This window comes from Thunnus maccoyii, chromosome 23 (genome assembly GCF_910596095.1).
Source record: "Thunnus maccoyii chromosome 23, fThuMac1.1, whole genome shotgun sequence".
Classification (NCBI taxonomy): domain Eukaryota; kingdom Metazoa; phylum Chordata; class Actinopteri; order Scombriformes; family Scombridae; genus Thunnus; species Thunnus maccoyii.
The window spans coordinates 6,873,349-6,895,086 of NC_056555.1; positions in this window are offsets into that span (position 1 = coordinate 6,873,349).

Consider the following 21,738-nt stretch of genomic DNA (forward strand, 5'->3'; position numbering starts at 1 on the left):
TATGAACAAATATTTGCAAAATGAATGACATTCCTGTCAGCCTCAACTGTACGTTATGTTTAGTGCTAATAAGCAAATGTTAGCATGCCAACACGCTACACTGGTGAACATAGTAAACAGCATGTTAAAGGGGACATACTATATGATGCACATGTCCAGGTTTATATTTAGGGATACTGGAATATCTGAATTCCGGAACGTCTTTGCATGAGTCACAGTTCAAAAAACTATTTATTTATCTTATATTTGCTCTTTATGCAGCCCCTCAGTTCAGCCTCTGTCTGAAACAGGCTGTTTTAGCTCCTGTCTCTTTAATGTTCACCTCCCGATGAACCCACTCTGTTCTGATTGGCCAGCTTCCTCTAAGCGGACTTCTGCTGGCTACAGAAGCCATGTAGACAAACTGTGAAACAAATTATAGTAGTAGGATTTCACTTTTTTGCCATTCTTTATTCAAAATGTCAACTTCTCAAATAAATCCGTACATGTTCAAGCCAAACTCTGATCCAAAATCGAGCGGACAACACTAACAACCCATTGAACAACCTAATAAACAATGTTAGCAACAAAGACTATGGAAGAGACGGCCGTTTGTGGGCATGAATGAATAAGCTGACATCAGTTTGATGGGGAAGTTGAGGTAACTTTGTGTTGCGGTAACTGTGTTCAGGGCAGAGTGAAGCCTGGTCTTCCCACATTATAACAGTATATAAATGACAGTAAATCACAAAAAGCATGTTATGTCCCTTTTAATTATCATTGTGAGCATGTTATCATTTAGCTCAAAACACCACTGTGCGTAAGTACAAAGTCTCGCAGAGCCTCTAACATGGCTGTAGACTCTAACATCAAGTCTACACAGCCGTGTTTTTCAGTTGCCTCTCACGAGCACCTGACGGAACAGATGCATGTCTGTTTTAATCAATACAGCTGTCTACACAGGCCATGTAACAACTCATGTTTCACTTGTGCTATGCACACATACATACGACTTGAAGCTTATTTTTATGCTTCAAGTCTATTTTCCATTTTTTACATGTAACCACAGTGATTATGTGTAGAGCTCTGACTGCTTCTAAAACACTCAACACTGTGCCCGAACACATCCTACAAATGGAGCTACACTTCCTGTATAGACACTGTGTTAGTCTTGTTTTACAATTTTTTTGAAACATAATGAATTATCTTGATTTGTCAGGCTCTTGGTTTTGCTGGTTTACCCAAAATATACATTCCTCTTTGGTTATTTTACCATCAAGTTTTTCACTTGCTTTTTATCAATATCATGATATAAAATCACATAGAACGCATTAGATGGTTTTATCCATCTATCTCCCACTTCTGGTTCAAAGTTAAAACTAAAATGCTAACACTATGAGATAAGCTGATTTCTCTTCACAGGGGCAGGATGAATAAATATGGTGCAAAAGGAACAGTCTAACATTTTCCGAAATATGCTTGTTGAACCTGTTCCCCTACAAAATTTATGTCATAGTCATCTGTGTGGACATTAAATCGATCATCTGTCACAAAGTTGTATTTCCCGAAAACATCAGACTGTTACTTAACAAGCGTCTCCAGCCTGAACAAACTCAACTCTCACTGTTCATCTTTGTCATTTATCAAGGCTGGGAGCAGAGGAGTGTTAACTCCTTCTGGTGTAGTGTTGGATGAAGGATGAAGATCTGCCACAGCAGATGTTAAACAGGCCTCCAGGCAGAAGACCCTGCACCCCCTGAAACACAAAGTTTTTTCATGAGGTCATCAGCTGAAAGATTCTTGGGAAGCCGTAGCTGTTACAGAGACATAGGCAATTTATTGCCCTTGTTTTTAAGAAAAGGTTAAGCACCAAGGAAAGGCAGACTGGTGAGAAGATATCAGTTATGAGAAGAGAAAACATCTTATCACCTGTCAAATATAACATTTTGCCAACAAGGCTTACATTTTTCCTGTTGTTTTACAGCCATGTAATGAAAATTTCATGGACTGTCACACTACCAAAGGAAAAGAGTCTGTATTGTAATCATGGTTTAGTGAAAAAATGCTGACCAGCTTACTTCACGCTTCTGTGATAGCCAAAACAAATCCAAAAAATACGAGCTGTGCTAATAGTTAAAATAAATGTTTTTGAAAAGGGCAGAATCATGGTCATTATTCATGATTCTTTTCATCATGATTATTGAGTGAAATGTTTCAAACCGTTCATGTTAAGACACACAGTCAGAGGACGAGGGGTGGGGCACTGTCACCATAACGGGTCACATCCTCCTGCAGTTGTCGTGACGATTCACATGATGCCGGGATACTAATCCACCAGGAAATAGAGATGAGCGTTAATCACTACCCCTCTGACTGCACGCACAGATTACACACACACACACACCACACGTATGTGTCCATATTATTCATATATTCTGCTTGATGGAATCAATATTAATATGTATATTTCGATATATTTACTGTACATTGTTAAAACTTTACATGCTGAACATTTTCTAATGTACAAAAGTTTTCCTCACAGTTTCAGTTCCTTTAAGTACACTATATATGAAAGTCTATTTCAAATATAGCTAAGATAGTGTTACTATCTGGTATTGCAGAGCAAGGGCATTTATTCTTTCATTATTCTTTTATTATTATACTACAGAATGAAATATGAGCAACATCACCTCACAACCTTCCTGTTAAAATCAACTTTCCAATTTTTTTTTCTTTTTTAAAGAAGTTTTCTCATTTAGTTGTACTGCTTGAAGCTCACATTTCATCTTTGCAAATTTTTTAAAAGGTTGTGCAAACTTCGTAAGACTCTTTGTGGAACACAGATGTTAACTATTACTGAACAAGTAACAACGCTGCCACTTGCACAGACTTTTCCATTCAGCATATGAGCACAGTATGATAGCAAGCAAGCAAACAAAGTTTATTTATATAGCACATTTCACAAACACCAGTCACATATATATATATATATATATAGTAGTATAATAGTTATAAGTCAAAAAATAGTTCTAATTGTCTGCAGGCGGAAGTCTTTATGTGTTGAGACTGACAGATTTACTGCCTGTCAGTACTCTGTATGTAACTGCAAAACACGGAAATCTAGGATTTGATTTATTTCCCCACAGCTGTCTGACCAGTAAAAGCCCACAAGACTTTAATAAGTCACAGCTGTGCCACAAGGGGTTAAAAATCGGATTTTTTTTTTTTCCTCTCAGTAAATGCAGACATAATCCAGAGGTCATAATCTAGCAGAGAGGTGGCAGAGCAAGCCGTTAATCCTCCTACAACATCATCAGGGAAGCCCCCGCCATCATCGCCTCCCCCCCTTGTCCCTGCTGGAGTGAACACATCCGTTTGGGCTTTACGCTCGCTCTCGCCACTCTGATGAAGTGGGATTGTGGAAAACTGGACAGTGAAGGGGAACACAGTGATAGGAACAGAGTGTGAGGATGATGGAAGGAGACGGAGATCAGGTGGATGTGGGCGGGTTTAATGTCAGATGTGTTTAAAATGAGGCGTGCAGATTATGAGGCTTTTTCATCCGCTGAACGACGGATGTCCATTCATAAAGTGGTTTGAACGTCACGCCAATATCCTCTAGTGGAAGTGTCCTTAACGTGACGTCAAAGCATTTGAACCACACAGGCTGTTGTTCCCTACAACTACAAAAATACAGGAGGATTTTGTAGTTATAGCTATGACACCATATATTAAAACCTATGAAGTGTTGCAAAATTTTTTATTTCTAGTTATGGTTCCAGCCACAAGAGGGATTATTTGGAAAAAATACTAGAAATTAACTTTATATTAAGAAACTGAACTGAACTTTGACTTGTATGACTGACCAGATGCTGCAGGAACTCAGCACAAAACAAGAAACAAGCTGCTTTAAACAGCAAGTCAGAGCACTGTATAATAGGGCTGTCAATTGAAAAATTCAAGTTCAAACTAACAGGTAATTCAGTAGAATTAATTTCAAAATAGCCTACATAGTCTAATCCTAAACTACATTGTTATATTCACTTACATTAATTTGTGGTGCCTCTTTCTCGATTGACAAGCTAACGTTACAACACTGTTAGTTGTATTTTACAAAGTTGGCAAACAGTATGACGTGAATGTGGCTAGTGTTATAACTTTTATTATTATTATTATTATTGGAGTAGTGTTTTACAAACTTCTCTGTCTTTTTAATCTTGTTAAACCACAGATCTTTATCGTGACCTAACTTTGTGGGATACAGGATTGGCTAAGAAGCAAACCTGTTTTCAAAGAGTGCAGTGTGTCTGCAGTACTTCTTTCAGCCTGCCCTATCTGTTTTCAGTGAACCTAGGAATAGCTAATCCACTGAGCTTTTAAGTTAACATGCTAGTTTAGTAGAAAAATAAGAGGATTCATGAACCAGTCTTGCACTCATTTAATGTCCAATTAGTGTAAATATAAATAATTCCAAAGGAAATGCTGAAGAAGTGTTTTCTTTTTACCTTTGCACTGTGGAATCTAACATGCTTGTTGGTATGGCTACCCATTAAATTCACATATACCATCACAAGAGATTATTGCAACACCATCAAAACTTTGTGTGGCATCCATGACAAATGTGATTGATTGTGTTTCCTGAACATAGTAAAGTCAAGTCCATGTGTCACTGTAACTTACTGGGAAATCGTAACATTCCCAAATGACACTGGAGGCTCTTTGAACTCTCTCAGCTCTGACTGGCCTGGTTTAGCAACACAACAACTTAGCCACCATTGGCAAAGCTTTGCTAGTGAAACCTGCAGTTTAGAATTTCTGTTCCACACATCTACATCTGCTCCACAGATGTAGACATAATTACACTATTTGTCATTAATTTGGTTTGATAGTAATTATTTAGTTTGCAAAGGGTACTAAACCAAAGAAGGTTGCATGCTAAACCAAATGTCCTCTATCAAGCGGTTCTGGGTGAATACTGTTACGGCAAAAATACAAGGCACATCTCTATTTTTATGCGTTTTTTTCCCTACGTGGCTACACAGTCTTCCAACAGGTAAAAACTACATAGAACTGTGTAAAAATAAAAACGTACAATCTGTTTAAAATGATTAAAATAAATACCTCATTGTACCAGAAGCAATGTGATGCATTAGTGCAACCTTGTGGAGTTTTTGTTACATTGCACATTAAAATAAATCAATCAAATCAATGATCCTGTAGTTAAAATGATCTAGTTAATTAATTCAGTGCCAGTTAATATAGCCTACTCCTCCAAACCCTGCATAACCAACTGTATTATCACTTGGCAAAACCCAATATGCAGTGAGTGAGACAGAGTCTGTGTAGCAGGTAGAAGACCCCGCTCCACCCTGCCTATGTGATGTGTCACATCTGCGCTTGGTGTATTTCAAGGGTTACACTCTTGTTGCATTCTTATTAGTATTTCAGCACCAAACTCTTTGCAGAAATCAAATGGAGATGTTTCCTCTACATTACAAGCTCTGTTGTTGACGTTGGAGAGTTTCTGCAGGAGCTGATGTGTTGCTCAGTGAGCGAATCAACAATAACTGATGGAACTGTGAATGTATGGTCCTCAACCTGGTCCAGATGAGCTCACATGTTGGGCTTCTACCACATTGGCTTGGGCTTGGTGGTTAAATGGTCATAGTTTGCAGAGACTGTAAGATGTGCAGCGGATAGTAAACAGCACAAAGTTACATAACAAAGGTTGGTAATGAATGTTTTTTGTAATGTGGATTGAGGCTTGGTGGTTATACCGGCTGATAAACAAGTCTCATTTATTTATGGTAGGCCTGTCCAAACCGCTTTTAGGTGTAGCAAATATAATAAATAGAATGGTACCCTTTGGGAAACAGCCTTTGTCCAAGGGGAATGGTTTAAAGAAGACAGAAAGACTGCCTTTGTTGAAACGGGGATTTCCAAGTTACTGTAATCCATCTATTAACAAATCCAGATTCTGGGTTCCGTTCACTACAATGTTAAAACACAGTCAGTGATGTAACAAGAGTTATATGTAACTTATATGAATAAAAAACTTTCACTTTTTACTAAATTTAGGCCTTTTTTAATCTAGATGTCTAAATGTCATTTGACTTGCAAATCATCAAATCATTGCTTACTGGGAAGGTGGTCCTTTCTTTGCTGGTTCACCAAATCCACAAATTGGATAACTTCCCTGCAGCCTCAGACCATCGAGGGTTCCAAAGTTGTGAGGTTCACCATGTGGCAATTAGTTTGTCTTAAATAATTCGCATATATTTTTATTCCTATGTGCACCAATAAATCATAGTATAAACTGAAGTGGGGCTTTAAAAAAAACACCTGCATTATTACCTAACCCAAGTAAAATTCTGGTTTTAGTTCTAGTTTTATTGCTTCAGTGTATAATGTACTTACATAATTCATTTTACTAAATAAAACTGTGCTTAACCAAATTACCACAAACGAATAGCAAATCACTAATACATACAAGGCCCACCAGTAGGTCAAAGCTGCTGTAGAAGGCACCTTAATGAGTTTCTAGAGAGAAAATTTGAAACTAGTTGACAGTGAATGATATGATACAGATTTGATGAAAAAAAAAGGTGGAACATTTGTGCTCCACAGTCATTTTGAGGTGGATGTCATGACTACAACATGCAGCCATGTGGCATCAGTAAAATACCAGCTAATACATCCGCTTTCCATATCTCATGTGGCACTGAGCCAGTGCATTTTTCCCATGACCACCATGTGAAGCTGACACACTCACGCTGAATCACAGCAGATCTGTCAACTCTCTTGTTTTTCTGGGGTTTCTCCCGTATTTTCACCCCCTCTCTCGCTGTGCTCCCATTTCTTAATTAAATCTCCCGTATTTCCCTTTTTTTATTTTTACAGTTATACGCAGGACTGTAGTGGAGACTAAATGCAGGTAAACCCACCTCTCAAATTCTGAAATAGTGTTTACGCAAACTTTCATCACTTTACAGCTGTTAGTTCCTACCGCAGTTTCTGTTGTAGCTTCTAGGAGCACTTGTTTTGTTTTCCATTTGAACATTGTATCCTGGATGATATATGGCATTAACTGACATGTGCGGCATCAAATAATAATCTTTTAGATAAAATACAACAAAGTAAGTAGCTGGCAAAAACTCTTCAGTAGAGCTAAAGTTTTTTAATAGATATTAGTGTTGTTTGAACTGTCCAGTTTATCTGGTGCTGCTGTTTTACATGACAGAAATGTTGATGTAGCTTGATAGTTTGGATAGCTTGACTGCTGATGCATTCCCACTATGTCATTTGTCCACAATTACTATAATTAACGCCATACAAGTTAAAGTTCTGCTTTATGCTCTGTCAGGCTTTTTAAAAGGAAAGCTTTTTACATTTCCAGACGGTGAGTGAATAAATTAGGAGAGAGGAGACAGAGGCAAGGAAGAACTGTAGGATGTAATTGTGTTGAAAGAAAAACAAGGAGAAAGTAAAGGAGACACAACTGATTCAAGAGTCGAAGAAAAAGTTTAAGGAGGAAAGAGAAACACATAGAAGCAGCCCAAGTGTCAGGTGATGGAGAGATATGAAGAAATTCAAAGCAAGAAAACTGGTAAGGAACATAGAGCTGTATCTAGATGAAAATACTGTTCTGGTAAATAGTTTTGAAGGCACAATCTGTTGGCAAAATGTTCAAATGCAAATCTAAATGTACACTAAAGGACGTCCCTGCTAAAAAAAGTCAAAGCACAAGATTGAATCCTACTATAAAAGGATTGACATATATTTTAATACAGGCACTAACTCTACACAACAACTCTGGTAACATGTTGTTTTTCTTAAGCTGTTAAAAGATTGTTGACCTCAGTACCTGTACCTTAATGAAACAGATGAGACGCCAGCAAAAAAACAAAAAATCTGTGTAAATATTTAAATACTTGGGAGACTATTTTCCCATTCCTGACAAAAATCATTTTAGGAGACAACCATGCCCTTTACAAGGTGTGTAGGGTGGACTTAAATGTTGGTCGTGGTGGAAAAAATGCTGTTAACCAGCATGCTAGGTTGGCTAAACATAAGCACGCCCAAGAAGCCACAAAGAACACATCAACCATCCATTCGATTGCAGCAGGGCAGGCAGTAAAGGCACCTAGTGATTAGATCTCTGGAGCTGAGAGACGAAACCCTTTTCATAATGTAAAGATTATGGTCAGATGTGGTCCCGGAAAATCTCCATTATATCCAAAGCCCAGTGATGACGGGTATGAAGCACAGTGGTTCAAACTGTAATTTGTTCATATCAGTCAGTTATATTGGCTGACACTAAATGACACAACTGATCCTTCTACATCATGTGAACACAACAGCCTTCGACCTCTGTGATGAAAACAAACATAAACTGATCAAAAAGGTGGTGAGTTTCTACGACCTTTTTCCAATTATAGTGCACTATCTCTTTATTTACCTAACTTCTGCCATGTTCACATTTCACATTGTTGCTATTCCTGATGTACTTTATTTACTCATGTATAATACTACAGGCCCTGTTATGGAAAATATCTTTTTTTGGTCCTCTGTGCACAGAGAAAAATAATGAAAATAACAGATACCGCTTTTTTTCCCAACAAATTTGTTTGGGTCTCTGTCCTTGGAACTGATGTGAGGAGAAAGGAAGAGAGATAGTCCTTCAACTATTTCTACTGGAAGCGGTTCAACTATTTCTGAGTGATTACTACCAAACGGGAACATAGTAGGAAGCTTTGGGCTCCGAGCCAAAGGCAATACATCTGTCAGTAGCATCAGCTCATTCTGCCACTTGTTCCTCTTGTGCAACAGTACATGAGGAAAAATGCTTTTCTGGTTAAAGCTGCATTTCACTGGAAGCAGGCCTGACACCTGCCAGGAGTCTTCAGTCTCTACCAAGACTGTTCTAGAGTTGGTTTTAATATTTGGAAGAGAACAAAATTGGGGGAAATCTGGGACATTTTAAACTTAATTTCACCCAGTCGGCTCTTCCTATGCATCATCCTCAATAACTTGTATCAATAAAGTGCTTTTGGTGTAAGATTAGGCACACCGATACTAGCAAAGGAGGCTGGATTTGTGTGCAGTCTGAGTGGAAGGTTTGCTTGACAGGCACAATGCTGGGCAACAAAATTCCATGTGTATCGGCTGAATAAGTAAAGGAAAGAGCGCCACCTATAGAAACTTCATCAACAGGGAATCCAGGGAAAAAAGTCCTATCTATGCTGTTTGGTGATATTTAGGAGGTGAAACACCACAGGAATAAGCATCTAGCAACAAAAATAGAGACAAACTTAAAAAATAAAATCATTTGTATAGGCAAATAATGCCATAGAAATGTTTAGAAAACCATTTTAAGTTGTCATCTGACTGATTTATCACTTGCCTGTGATGACATATACTGTACCACAGTGTGCACATACTGTATGTCTTTTATACATAAGTGTCTGGGACTGAAGAGGCCCCTCATTTCCCAGCAATAGGTGCACATCTAAAATGTTGACTTTAGCTGTATGATTCAGGGGAACTGTCACAGTTTTACAGTGTGTTGTGACCCAAGACAGACCACACAAATTTCCAGGGTTACGTAAACTGATACTCTGTATGGAGGAGGGCATTTCACTGTGCAGTGACAGGTTTATAATCAGGGAGGAAAGTACATTAAAAATCTGCAGTGTTCCTCCCCTCTTCATGTAAAAATCCACCATCATCATCTACTACGTATCATCTACTTTTAAACATTGTGCAGTGAGTATAATAGCAGAATAAGCTGGATTTCTTCAAACATTACAAGCAATCAATAGTAAAGAGGTCAAAGGTCAGAGCCACAGCACCCTGCCCACTGTAAATCTGCGTATGGGTCAAGAAAATACTGTTGAGTGAAGTGTGAGTTGAGATTTATGTTGTAGGAATTGTGAATGTTATTCACGCTAAAGTTTTGAGATCTGATACGTCCTGTACATGCATGTGATTCACAAATTTTAAATGGAGAAAAATATAGGCTTTTTCTACTTTTTTGTCTATAAATAAAGTTAACTTATTATCTTGACCAGGTCTCTCTTGAAAAGGATATTTTAATCACAACAACAAAAATAAATAAATAAACGGTAATAAACGGTAACATTAATATCTCTGCAGGGAGAAGTGACAGTCTTGTTGAGTGTCAGTTCAGGACATATGGATTTTAGAAGTGTGGCTGGTCATCTGTATTCACATTAGTTTTTAGCACGATTTATAAATTTTGTAATTTAAATTAAGAAAAATTGCTGGACAGACTGCAACCTATGGTCATATCTAAGGTATAGGCAATGTATTATTTTTTTCTACTTTTTTATGGATAAACAAAGTTTACTTATTAAAGCATATCTCAGCAGGAAGAGTTGACCAGTTCTGTTACAGGGTTTCAGTCCAGAATGATGTTTGGAGTGTTTTGGAGTGATATTTGTTCTTATGTAACAGCATTGCGTTCATAATAATCTACCAAGAAAGCTTGGCAGACAGCAGCTTGCAGAGCGAGACCACATCCAACTTATTTACAGTATATGACAACATAAAACACACACAAACAACATGATATAATGGCACAGTGAAATATGTGCCATTTTTCCTAACAGATTTATCCAGCTCCGCTTTGCAAACTGAGATTATAAACAAAAGTCACATGACTCCAGAGCAGTTTGTCTATTATTAGACTGAGTTTTGCTAACCTGTCATCCTGCTGGAGGGAGATTTGGAAGTGTGCCTGGTTACCGTCTCCAACAAACACATAAGGGAGCAGCTGAGCACTAGTCCAACCATCATTTTGTTCTCTTCACCTTTCCAAGCATAATAAACTGCATCCATCTCTTCTTTCTTTCCTTTTTTTCATTAATAATGTTTTTCCTTTTTAGGCTGTTCTCTGTAGGTTGTTGTAAGTATTCACTTCTAATGGACTGCATCACTGTCCTCCTGTTAAAGCATTTACATGTCCAAGCACAGTGGTGTAATTTGGATATTCTGGGGTCCAAATAGCAACTGAGCCAAAAGGAGAAAACACTGCAGGGATGAAATACTGTAAGAGAACATGCTGAATGTGAAGCAAGCATTTCTTCAACATGTATTCCATAGTTGCTGGTTTGCTGGAAAATCATCATCATCATTTTTAATTTGAAACAGACAGACAGGTGATTCTTATGCTGCATACCACTGATTCAAGACAGAGTTTGACCCAAATTCCAAAATCCAAATGAGCCAGTGTCTTGGTTTAACTCTAGGAAATGAACAGGCCGCCTTCCAACTGGCTACTTGATTTTTTTATTTTTTATTTTTTTTATTTTTTTTACACAACACTGACCACACCTGCCCTACAGACAAAAATAGAAAATATCAAAACATCACTTGAAGTCTATGTAATGTAAGACTATGTAACATTGTTCTCACAACTTTAAAATAGAAAGAGCATTAATTCTCCTGCCAAGCAGAACAATGTTTTTGACCCCCCTCACTTACAGTCTACAAAGTGTCCCTTAATTGTCCTTCTGGAAATGAACGTCTGGATCATGCAACGTTGACTAATAGTTTGTTTACAGGGAATTAAGTGGTTCAGGAAATAATGCAGAGTTTTTCAAGACTCTTTTTTTTGTTCAGTTGGGACACCAGCCAGAGTTCAGCACCGATCTCATCACTACACCTCTCAAACCAAAAAACGTCAGAGGTTTTTGGTCCAGTTCTCACTTGTTTTATCTTTAAAAAGAACTTTCAAAACACCAGGTTTTTAACATTTTATAAATATTAGAATCCATATCTGAGATGTTAAATTAGCCCACATGATACTGTATGAAATGGTGTCTTTTCAAAGTTGTGTTAGTGAATAATAACAGTAGTTTATGGTGGCTCTGGTTATATCAACAGTTAATAGTTAAATTGTGTCACTTTGTTTTTAGCAAGCAACATGACTGCCTTGATTAGCTTGTCTTTCTTAATGTGAGAAGTTTTTTCTTCTCCTCCACAGCATTTTTTCTTTTTTAATAACCCCTATGTATAATATATAATATCTGTATCTCATGTCCAGTAAACCTGGGCCCAGCTCAATGTTTGCATCCTGTGGCACCATCTAGAGCATACTAATAGTAATGACTGATTTTCATTTTTATTTTTTTTTTACACTTAAGGGATTATAATCAGCTTTATTTTACAGAATGAAGAGATTAATATTGTGCTACACAGTATGCTAATATGTAAGAGGAACAGTAACACTGGCCTCTATAGGCTGAAAGATGTAGGCCTGTGTCTCCTCTGGGTGTGGTTTGGTGTTGTCAGAAGTGTGCTGTGTTGCACCTGTATCCACGCCTTACAGTGATGTCACAAGATCCTGGAGCACACCTGTACGTCACTGCAGCAAGGTGAGAAGTGAAACCACTGGAGATCAGCAAAGTTATTAAGTTATTCTTTAAATATGGGACAAATCACATAAAAAAGAGAAAATCTATGAGTTCCCAGAATCAACTGCAAAAAGGTGTATACTAAAGTAATTTTTAAAAAAATACACTTTTATAATCAAAACCAAGATTATTCAGTGGACATGACATGAGCAGTACAAACACGTCATCTTGCAGCTGTTGCTTATTAGCTTAATTAGCGCCAGCTGTGGGGTACTACTTACCATAAGACTACAACTAACCACCTCACACACAAATTTTGCGACATTCTCTTAAAAAGGTAGCTCATAAGTCATTACATGTATAGATAGATATCAGCATGATCTACCATATAGCCAGTATACATACAGTAACGGCAATACAGTACATTAAATGCTATGCACTTGGTTCATGTGGGTTCTTCTGTGGTTAGTAAGTCCTCACCTGTTGCCAATCAGCCAATCAGTTAAGCTTCTGACAATGTTGAAACGTGTCACACTTGGTTTTAACATTAAAAATATTTGTATATGCACTCATATAGATAGATCTACATCAGGAGAGTTGCTGCTTTTGTCACTATTTGAAGGCTTTATTTTTTCAACCAATTTAGTGCACAGTCAAGGTGATTTTCAGTTTGGCTAGTCCTCAATACATGTGCATAAGTACTGAGACGAAATAGTGTATTTTTGTATATTCTGGCAATAATATGAGTTTTTGGAACATACAGGTTGAGAGTGTAGAAGTAGGTGCTGTAGGAGTGATCTGAGAAGTTATGAACCATTAATACCTTTTTTCCACTGTGAAAACATGTAAACAATGGGATATATTGTTACTAACAAGAATTTAAGATGACCGCTGCTACTGTGTGAATTGAAGGATGAAACTATTAATTTTGTACAGCCACTTTCAAGATTACAAAAAGTAAGTGTTCCATACTGAAAAGATAAGGCTTTATTTTACAGGTCCCTTAATTTTATACAACTAATTTCCTGGAAATCCTAATAATTTAAAGGTATATAATGATTATTTATTAGGGTGCTGCAATTTGGTACAAATTACAATAAAAAACTGTTAAGTTGGTTTAGTTGGTAAGTACAAACTCATTATATTTGTGTTCAGATATAATTAATTTGTGAAAATACTTAATAAATTAGACTCATAACAATTGTTTAACATACGGAATATTACTAACTAGTTTTGGGTAAGACTTCATATTGGTATATTAGATTCTTTCTTAAAAACTAAGAAACAACCTAATTTGTTAAGAGTCTAATTGATTAAGATTCTTTCAAATTAACAACTATATATGAACCCAAATATAGTGAGTGTTACTTTCAAGAAAAACCAACACTTTTTTTATTATAATTCTTACCAAATTGCACCACACGTTCTGTAAACTGTCCTGAAAATTTATTGTTAAATACCTGCAACTTTCCAAAATTTCCAGGAAATCAGTATGAAATTAAGGAAATGTAAAATAAAGCGTTACCAAAGAGAACACTTAATATGATCTGTATATTATACTTGTAACATACAAAGCCATAAGTTTAAGCTGTAAAGTGATATGTGAGTCTGCAAGCAATTACCTCAACTTCTACTAACTGGTAGCATTAGCAGTAGGAGTAGCAGCAGTAGTAGTATTACTTTGTGTGTCCAGGAGATGGCGGTCTTGCTACAAAGTAGAACAAGTTTACAGCAGAGAAGGTTAAGTGAGTTTATATTTTATATTTTGCTGTTTCCCTTTCAGTTCCAGGGAATCCCAGACAAAGTGCCTTAGCAGTTATTGTGGGGAGAAAATGATGTCATTTAACTTCCTCTTTCCGTTTTTCCATACCCTGCAGCCTTTCTGCCCAAAAACAATGAAGATACACAGATCTGAATGTTGAAATTAATGTTAAGCAAAGGCTGCCTGAAGAACAAAGAGACATGTTAACAATTCAATTGTAAAACATTGTTTTAACATTGTAAGTTTTTTCACACATCAGAATACAATTCAAAATCTTCCTTCTGGTTTACAAAGCACTCGCTGGTCTGACTCCACAGTACATCTCAGACATGCTGTCAGTTTATGACTCCAGCAGATCTCTCTGGTCACAAGGTGGAAATCTCCTCCATGTGCCCAGAGCACTTTCAAAGTCTGGTGAGCTGGCATTCACTATTTATGTACCTGAAGAATGGAAAAGTTGCCCGCTGAACTTAGACTTGCTCCAACACTGAATTCTTTTAAAAGAAAACTAAAGACCTTCCTTTTCACTCAAGTGTTTTCTTAAATGAATACTGTATTTGTACAATATGTTTGTTTGTATGCATGTATGTATATGTGATTTTATGCATATGTGTGCATGGATGTTTCTGTTTATTTGCATATTTTTGCTGTTTCTTTTTTTATGTAAAGCACTTTGAACTGCTTTTGTTTGAGATGGTGCAATGCAAATTTTACGAGAGCAAGCTTTACAAGAATTACCATAAAAGAAAACCTTTTGCTGCAAATGAAAATGAAATATTTGTCCTGAATTCCCCTGAAGGACAAATGATTGACTAAATGTTCTCATACTGAAAGTGGAAAACCATGTTGTTCTCACAAGGGTACAAGGCTCACTGTGCACCTGCATGCAGCTGACCCATAATCCTATTAGTTAGCACATTTCCTGTCTGCTTTTTTTAAAAATATTCCTGTCTGCAGCCAAGGCACAACGGTCACCTTGGTGCTGAGTTCATACAGTACACAACCAGGCCAGGACGATGCCTCTTTTCCAGATGTAATTGCAACTATGACACTAGTCTCCTCAAATTTAAAGTCATACAAAGACACTTTCCTTTAGTGTAGAGGTGCCATATTTTTCAGTTTTCATGTTTGCATATTGCAGTAGAAATGTAATATTGAGGCATTATTGTGATATAAATTCCTATTAATACTGGCCTGAACTTAATTGGTTGTCAGCAATAGCTTCAATTAAGGTTCTGCGAACCAGCTTGATTGGATAGATTTTAGTGATTCTTTAGTCCAGCTGGGATACGTTGAGCAGCACGCACATTATAACTTGTTAAACTCATTGGAACACCCACATTTCAATAATCACAACAAGCTGCAGCAGATTTAAGTGTCAGCGGATATACAGCAGTTTGTTTTATCACACATGTTTGGGATTTTTTTCGGTCTTTGCTGATATCAGTGGATTAGCTGTTCGCTGCACAGTGTGGAAGTTTGTGTTGCCAACTAGTCAGATGTCTCATTGGCTCTGTTCTTCTTTTTTTTTAAGCTGTTTTTTCACTGTCTTTCCTGAAGAGGGCGCACATTCCCTTCACATCAAAAGCAAAACTCAAGGGGAATACTTGAGTTTCCTTCCTGTCACATGCCAGTCTGACTCACTCCTGTGTGTGGTCAGTGGAAGTGAGTCATGCTGGGAATCATCCAAAAAGCCTTTTTTTTTTTTTTTTTCCCTTTGTGTCATTTGATTTTAATCTGCAGCCAGTATGAGCTCCGAGCCCTGCAAATATAAGGAGAGGCTTTCAGTTCAGATTAGATGGCATTATGAATTTAATAGGACACACTGATCTGAACACAGACTGACCACTAGACAGTCAGACAGACAGATTAATCATGACCCTCCTATAGATTCACACACCTAGACACACACTCATACAGTAAATGACATAGATAACCAGTGCACCTTGACCTCCAGTGTAATTTAATATGCTGGTAGAGTATACAGTGTGGTTGTCTGATGCAATAGAGCAGCAGGTTGATTGGTCGTCCGTCCAGCATTGTGTGTCAGTGTGTAGTCACTGTAATACAAACATAATTTAAACTCCTAAACATTATCTTTTAGTACAGACTTAACTAGTTGTGCATTTTCTCATTCTGGCCCAATCACCAATAATACAGATTCAATACTAAACAGTAAGATATTATTGAGTGGTAACATTTTATTCTACAAGTCCATCATTTTCCAATGTTTTCCAAGGAAGTTTCTTGGAAATTACTACATAGTTTGGCAATATTTCATTTTTGAAGAGGTTATTGATTTTCAGAGGAATTTCCCAAAAGAACTCCTCCAATTGAAGGAAACATTCACTCAGTATTTGATAATGCTTTATTGTACAGGTCCTTTCTTACTAATTTCTCGGAAATTTTCTGAGTAATTTGCAGGTATTTAACAGTTCTTTAGGACATTTTACAGGGAGGGTGGTGCAATTTGTACAAAAAAAACAGAAAAAAGTGTAAAGTTGGTTTAGTTGTGTAGTTTTATGTGTCAAACTACACAAACTTTTTTGAGTTTCTTAAAAACTTGTTTCATACCACCAATACCATAAGCCCTTCAAAGAAATGTCATCAGAATTAACAGTTACACAGCAGCAACTTTTAATAAATTATTTTTAAAAAACAAAGATACTAATATATTGTTTGACAAACAAAACTACACACTGAAAAAAATGTCTGAAAACTAAGTCTATTAAGACTTTTTGCAAATTAACAACTACTTATGAACCCAAACATAATGAGTGGCCACTTACTAACTCAACTAGCTTAACACTTTTACACTTTTTAGTCTTATCATTTTTACAAAATCACACCAACCTCTCTGTAAAATGTCCTAAAAATTAGCCATTAAATACTATTAGTCTGAAAATTTCACAGAAATTAGTACAAAATTAAAGGACCTGAGGAATAAAGTGTTACCCATTATTTATATAATGGAAATCTTATTTTCTACATACTGTATGTTGAATTTTATGCTTGCCTACAGACAAATTTCACATTTTTACACATTCAGTTGACCTAACTAACCCTTACAATTAATTAAAGTGTACTAACACTGTCTTTATTTTTCCCGTAATTAGCACCAATTTATTCATTCCCTCTCAAGAAATTAATTTGCAGTTAAACATCACTTCCTTTTTTATTGGTGGAACTATGGAACGTAAAATAATATGCCACAAATGGCACTGAAAGATGTTAAGTATTGTTGATTTTTTAACATACTTTTATAGTGAAATTGAAATACAATGACACACTGTGTCGTTAATGGAATAATTCAACATTTTGGGAAATAAGCTTAGTTGCCTTCTTTCCAAGAATTATAAAAAGATTGGCACCACTTTCATGTTTGTATGCTAAATATGCTGCTACAGCCAGCAGCCGCTTAGCTTAGCTTACCACAAAGACTACATAAAGGGAGAAACAGCTTGCCTGGCTCAGTCCAAAGATAAATCACCTCGAAAGCTCACACTAACACTACCGCTGTTTTTGTTATCTTTGGACACTTCTCTAAGCGTCAGAGGTCAAATGTTTGCTTGTGCAGGGCCTTGGCACTGGCAGAGATCCAATGTCTTATCTTACTAACTGCGACTTAAAAGAAATAAATGAGTGAAAATGAAACCAGAATTCTGAGAATGTAGAAGCAATGCTGGTGGACTTCTGGTTACAGTAATTGTGTACATAGTCATAGGATACCAAACATCCACATGTATGACTCATCAATCTCATCCAAACTCTTGTGTATTTATCACACACACCAACCTGCAATCATCCCACACAACAGACTGACTACCTTGTGCCACATAACACAGAGAAATATCACAGGTTTATAGTAAATGATAGGTTCCAAGAACTGATTTGCCTTCATCACCACCATCAACAGATAAACAGTTAAAAAACAAAAAAAACAATGTTATGCCAGAGACAAGATAACAAGATTGATTAAAATTCACATCATTATTCAAACAGTTAAGATATAATTTATTACAGGTCAGTTTTTGGTAATGCTTTACTAAGTATCTACTCAAATGTAGAATTACCCTTGTATTGCCTTAACATTGTCATATGTGTTGCAGTATTCAGTACATTTCATGTGTTATTTTGTAACACATAACACAGCACTTAGCTGCTCTCTCTGGTTGAAAGTTTCAAGACTGTTTCAGCTCTGACCACATCCAGCACAGGGACACTCATCTACAACCTGCAAGGAGAGATATCATGACCAACAGGGATAGCTCTTCAGTTAGATTGCTACTACCAACTGAACACTGTGCACGCCGTTTTTTTCTGCTTTGACAATGAATATTGAATATTCATGAATATTTATTAATTAATATTTCTCTGGACAGACATTTTGATCAGAGTTTTACTCATTTTCCAGTGACAGTTGTGTTTTGTTCTTCTTCACTGTTCACCTAATGTTACAGTACAACTAGACATGCTAGCAAGGCTATCGAAAACTAGTCTAAACCTGTCTCTGTCAGTCACGTTATTCTCTCCATGCAGGTCATAGAGTCTCCCATCCAGCACCACTGGTGGGTGTAGTCAAAAATGTGCACCTGTAACCACACCCAACAGTGATATCACAGGGTACTGGAATACATTTGTACATCAGCAGAAACAAGATTTTCAGGGTGTGTAAGTTGCTCTTGAAAATTCAGCCTGTGTTTGTTTCTGCTGGAAAGAAAATTGATCTCACTGACTCTCGTAATTCTTTACATTGTAGAAATACATACGTACATAATAAAAGAAACAGATTTTTAAAAAAGTCAAACCTACTTGGACATAAACAGGAAATGTAATTTGTTTCCTCCACTCATCCTATTTTTACATTTCACATATTTACTCTGAGAGGTAAAGTGTGACAGAAAACGACTAATTTTCCCAACATCCCATTTGTTGAATGTGAAATGAATGTCCCTTCATACATGCTGTATAACTCACTGATCTGTTGGGATGCTGCACCAGGAATGTGATGTCCCTTGCGTTATGTAACCATATAACCATATGCAGATGTTTAGAAAGGACTCTGGGTTCATTTTGCATGTAAGACAATGCAGTACAGTCTGCTGATGCTGGACTTTCATCAGATGTTGGTGCTCCGTCTACATCTACAGTCAGTTTCATACTATAGACTTACAGTGTATTCAGTAGCTTTACATTTTACATTTACCATTTTGAACATCAAGGAATGTGTGTAGATTTTACATGAATTTTTTGAAGTAATCAGGCTCTCTGTGGGAAAAGTCTGTAACTTCTAGACTTTGATAAAACTGCAAATTGCAGGAGAACTAACTTTGCACTGCTGTGATATACAAACATCTCTCATCTTGAAGCCTAATCAAGAAATGAAAGTCTACAAAGTCAGGGATTTAGAAAGTGAAACTGAACTGATGATTATTTAGTGAGGAGAGAGGTACTTGTGGTGTTTGCTATGATCAGTGTTTGGGTCGTTACTCAAAAAATGTAATGTATTACATAATGCATTACTTTACTTAATTACTCCCTGTGAAAGGTAATTAATTACACTACTCATTACATTACTTTTGCATTACTCCGCAACAATGCCTGAGATGCATTGTCATGCAATTGCCAGTAACCAATATAACATTAAACCTTAAATATGCCCACATATCAGAGCAAATCCCTATCTTAAGGAGGACATACAAAAGAAAAAGTTTTCCTGTATGATGATGGTGGCTTTCCGCTCCCTGTTATCGGTATTTTGCTGAGTATGTTTCTGAAAGACAGAGATTCCACTGTAGAAACAGGCAGCATTTCCTCTATTATGTACAATGCTACAAGCCTATTCATCTCTGCTTTTGTTAACGTTACCTGTTGAAAATCAAGCTTTTGCTGCTTGGTTGGGGTCGGCATACACTCAGCTTGAGCATCACTCTGGGTCCAGGAGTCTTTGGCTACTAGCTTTGTGTTAGCATGTTGCCTTTGCAGGTGCTGCTGTGTGATGAGTTCACAGCAGTGGATAGTTGTGTCTGGCCTGGGCACAGTTTGCACTTTACCGTCGTGAGAGGTCTTAACATGTCATGAGAGGTCAGGCGATTGTTGCGCAAGCGTGCATGAAAGGCACCTTTGATTATTTTTTAATGCAGATAATTGAAGAACCTGTGTAACGCAAGTAACGACAGAATTTTTTGTTTAGTAATACCAATATGATTACTGACTGTAGGAACAGTGGATAGATAAATAGATAGATAGATAGATATTACTTTATTGATCCCCGAAGGGAATCAATAAATCATAACGTGTGACATTACTGCGTTACAGACATATGTAGTGTGATTAACTTTGTAATGCATTACAACCAACACTGGCCATGATGCAAACGCCATGCTATAGCCTTTTAAAGAACTGACTGCAGCATAAAGGAGTAAAGCTTAACGTAATGACCTGTGCTGTACCTGATGTACTATACGCCTTGCGTGGAGATCAGGGTTACATTAGTGGGCCATGCATCTTGAGAGTTAAGAGGATGTAGTTCAGCTAAGAGCAGATACTGTCATGATATGTTCAGTATTAGACCTGCTCTCACCCAGTGTTTCGATGGATTAAGAAGCAGTTTACTGCAGAGTCAGAAACCTGATGAGTCCTGCAGAGAGAGCGGTCTGATTGAAGTTTGGACTTTGCCAAACTTAGAATGGCAAAAAAAACATGGAATGCCAAAAAAAATGCATCAGCTTATACAAAACAAGTGCTTGTAAAAAAGACATTTTTATGCTCAGCGTCAAGGAATGCTGAATGACATGGTGCAGCACTGAGATTGAGATGGTGAAGCAGTGAAATGCAAAAAGAAAGGAGGTTTGTAAAAGATCCTGCATAAGACCATCAGAGCTGTCCTGCAGCTGAGAGAACAGTGGATCAGAGAGGTTAAAAGTTTCCTGGAATGATTCACCTGCTGTGATGCTGAAGGAGTCTGTCATCAACCAATGGCTTTACAAAATCACACACAGCGCTGCAGCGTTAGCTTGAAGTTATTTGCACATACTGTATATGATGAAAGCTTTTTGGCGATTATCATATAATTGATTCTTTATATATGGAATATCAGAATGACAAACGTATCAATGTAGTTTTCATCTTTTTCATCACTCAGATGTGGCACGAAATGCTCTGATGTACTGACATTTTCAGTGTCATGCACATTTAGTACAGCCTCCCTTGGATTTTACTTTGTCAGATGCAGTTTTGAAAAGTTTGATGAGCCCAAATATGGACATAAACATGAAAATCACACAGATTGGATGCATGAGATTTTCTGAGGGAGACAGGGGTGATAGGTGGCCGTGAAACTGGACATGGCATTTTTTAAAGAACTTACATTTGCAGAAGTGCCTTGTTGCAATATGGGGAACTTGGCTAAGCAACTAGATACAATCATGTCTCCTGCTCTGTTGCAAAACTGTAAAATCAGAAACATCACTTATATGACTGATTTTCTGTAGAGCACAGCTTTCAGCAAATGTTTCATGCAGTTTCATCTGAAGTACTTCCTCAAAAATAGTGATTCATTGTGGTTTAGAACAATACAACTGTTTCATAACAGAATGAAATTCATTGGAGGATATGTGC